Consider the following 3,777-nt stretch of genomic DNA (forward strand, 5'->3'; position numbering starts at 1 on the left):
TCCCTAACCCCAAGTCTCAAGTCAAGTCCTTGCTCTAATTCTTGAGTTGAGTCACTCAAGTCAACTTGAGTTGAGTCACAGCAGTGATTTTTAGATCTCACAGCACACTGTTAAAGCACACCATCAGTTTTTTTTGGCAATAGACAAGGCACGCCATGCTGCTGGTGGAGGGCTTATATTGCCTAAAGACTCTACTAATAACTGACTTTTCCCCCAAATTCCTGCAGCACACCTGCAAACCATTCATGGCCCACCAGTGTGCCATGGCACAGTGGTTGAAAATGGCTGCTCTACAGTATCCAGTCATTAAAAAAAGAAAGGAGGTAGTGATGGGATGTTTGTGCGTGTGGGAGTTGTAAACATCCCCTGATAGCAGGCATTTCTGGGTGCCTGTTCCCTGCCGCCCAGCTGATCAGCAGCGATCAAAGTGCTTGGGGGGCTCCAAGGCAGCCTGGAGCCATTGGAAGGAGTATGATCACCTGGGCAAGGTGGCAGGCACTTCCCACCTTGCCCAGGTGATTGTGCACACTTTCAGGTTGTCTAGGAGGTCTTGAGGTACAATGCAGAAGCAACTGCAAAACACGCACTCACAGAGAGAGGGGGGGAGAGGGAGAGACTCAGATACAAAAATGACTTCGAGTCCTGAGTCCTTGAGTTGCAAGTCACTGTCTCTCTGTCCCAAGTCAAGTCTCAGTCAGTGATCTACAGGACTTAAGTCCAACTTGGCAGCGAGTCTCAGGTCTACATCACTTGATGGGGGCTTCCACCACCTAACTTCTAATCTTCTCTGTCTATGACTCCAATTCCTTCTTTCCTTTAAGTAGTTAGTTGGCAGCCTTCAGTCTCGAAAGACTATGGTATCGCGCTCTGAATGGTGGTTCTGGAACAGCGTCTAGTGTGGCTGAAAAGGCCGATTCGGGAGTGACAATCCCTTCCACACAGGGAGCAAGTGCAGTCTGTCCCTGGTCTGTCTCCCTGGCTATGGGCCTTCCTTCTTTGCCTCTTTGCCTCAGACTGTTGGCCAAGTGTCTCTTCAAACTGGGAAAGGCCATGTTGCACAGCCTGCCTCCAAGCGGGCCGCTCAGAGGCCAGGGTTTCCCACCTGTTGAGGTCCACTCCTAAGGCCTTCAGATCCCTCTTGCAGATGTGCAACACCCAATGTGATTAGGTAAAACCCAAATCAAAGTAGTGATCCCTCAGATGCCTGGAATTCTGTGTTGAATTTTGCAATGGACTGCCTACTGTTTTCAAACATGGCTTCATTACAGACCAGGAGCAGTCCTGTGGTTTGGGAGACCAGACTTTCACTGGGCGTGGCTAATTAATATTAGCTTTCATCAATCATTTGCCTCTGAATGTTTCTCGGTAATTTTCTGAAACAAAGCTTCTCTTAAAAAAACAAATTTTGTTATTAAAATGAAGGTATGTAGGTGTCACAAAATCGAGCTAGAAAGATGTGAAAACATTCTTATGACTGTGACTTGACTCCCAGCATTTGGCATATCAAAAAATTGCTTTGTTAGGGATCCCATTTGACTTCCTTCTACACTGTGGAGACCAGCCTCAATTCTACTGAACCACGCATGAGTTAGCCAGTCCTAACTGTGAAATACACTAGCAAACTGCTATGACTGCTAGTGTACCTTGCAGACCGCTGGCATGGTAGCAGGTCCGCCATTCTGCAGCTTGCTGCTGGGGGCACAGGAGTCAGTAGGCCCTACGCTGACACTGGCAGGCTGCAGACCAGCCATTGGAGTAAGTAAGGTGACAGCAGGGAGAGATCAGGGTGGGGATTTGGCTGAGGATTGAGCCAGGGATAGGGTGGGGGGTGGATCTCTGCAGCAGTAGCCTCTGTGAGATCTGTAGCCTCCAGCCTGGGAACAACATGCCTACTTCAGTGCAATAGATTTCTGCCAGCAAATGTGTTGGGAGTTGTATTGGGTAGGTCTGAGTGGACCTATTGAGGAAAGAGAGAAGAATGAGTGAGAGAGAGAGAGAGAGAGAGACTATAAAAGACCTTGCGCAAACTTGACCTGCAGCTTGTGTCGGACAATTGCAGGACAGCGCATGCTCCAGCAAGTCTCTGGCAGGGGCTGGGAGCTCCCTGCGGGCCAGATTGGGGGTCTCTGAGGGCTGCAAATGGGCAGGGGTTTGACGCCCCTGCTCTAGACCAGCAATATTCAACCTTTTTCATTTCATGGCACACTGATAGGGTGCTATAATTGTCAAGATGCATCATCCGCTTTTTGGCAATTGACAAAGCACAGAGCACTGCCAGCTGGGGGCTCACATCCCTCAACGGCCCTACTAATAAATGATCTTCCCCCAAACCTCCTGCAGCACACCTTTGGACTGTTTGCAGCACACCGATGTGACACAGCATACTGGTTGAAAATAACTGTTCTAGACCTATTTGCAGATGATAATTACCTACACCTACACAGTGAAAAAAGTAATGTACACCTATGGGCAGTGGTGTTGCTAGGGGGTGCAGGCCACACTGGGTGATGTGCACAGGGAAGGTGACACCATGGAAGTTCCATCATGGGAGAGATGGGCTGGCCTCCCACACCAGGTGATTCAAACCCTAGTGACGCCACTGCCCACGGGATGGGTGATGATTGGGCATGTGTCCATTTTGTCATGTCAACACACCTTGGGAACATTATGCCAACCACAGCTTCTTAGTACATGCAGCTGCTACAATAAAAAGACAAGGGCAATCTGGCAGTGTAAAAACTGTATTCTGCATCTTTTCTTCCACAGTGTTGCATATACAACTCAGTCATGGCATCCTATATTCATACAGTGTCTCATGTTATAGAAAGCATCGTGAAACCGATAAAATTATGTGACTCATGATTGTATGGACAATAATGTGTTGTGATCCTTCACACCAAAAAGAACACACACGCCGGGAAAAGATACAGGCCTGCCGAGTGACACTTTCTTAGCGCTTATTGGAAAATGTTGGTTCTCTGCTGCTGGACTTGTTGTGGTGTTAGAAATACTTTTTCCCTGAGCACTTCTTCGGATCTCGGCTCTTAATTGTTGTTCTTTGGCAGTGTGAAATATTGATGGCACTGGTCAAAAAGATTGGCAGCTGCATGAATTGTTATTAACCAGCCTGTTGGTTGGAGCTTAAAGTTCAATAAATACCAAGATGCAGCATAAGCCCTTGGGGAGCTTCCTTCTCCTCGTCTTTTTGCCTCCCCAAACAAAAAGGAGAATTAACCATTTGATGACTTCATAAGGTGCCTGCCTCTTGTCCCAAGTGTGCCTCTTAGATGAACATTGTTGGGGAACATAGCAAAAAAACCAACAACCCTCCTCTTCCTGCTGCATTCGTCAGTGTGCATAATCTAAATGACACAATCCTGGTCTGTTGAAGAAATAAAGCTCATGCATTATTGTTGCCCTGCACATGCCCAATTTCGTCTGATCTTGGAAGCTAAGCAGGGTCAGGCCTGGTTAGTACTTGGATGGGAGACCGCTTGGGAATACCGGGTGCTGTAGGCTTATACCATAGTCTTTCGAGACTGAAGGTTGCCAACCATTACTGGGAAAGTCAGTGTACCTCCTATTGTTCTTTTGTTATCTCATTCTATGAGATAACATAGTTTTCAACAAAGGGGGGCGGGAACCTATAGGAAATGGAACCAGCAAAACTCCCTCTGAAACATGAAATAGTCAGAAATGAAAGGGGCCAAACAGGTCTCCACAATCCAAAAATCACCCTGGCAGAGTTACATGAATGCATTTCAGCACATAATGTTT

At 47.3% G+C, this 3,777-nt stretch overlaps 1 pseudogene; it reads left to right on the top strand.

Annotated features, from left to right (window-relative positions):
- Window positions 1-3,400: 3,400 nt before the first annotated feature.
- On the top strand, window positions 3,401-3,519 carry LOC136654831 (5S ribosomal RNA; annotated as a pseudogene).
- The last annotated feature ends 258 nt before the right edge of the window (window positions 3,520-3,777 follow it).

This window comes from Tiliqua scincoides, chromosome 5, assembly GCF_035046505.1.
Source record: "Tiliqua scincoides isolate rTilSci1 chromosome 5, rTilSci1.hap2, whole genome shotgun sequence".
Classification (NCBI taxonomy): domain Eukaryota; kingdom Metazoa; phylum Chordata; class Lepidosauria; order Squamata; family Scincidae; genus Tiliqua; species Tiliqua scincoides.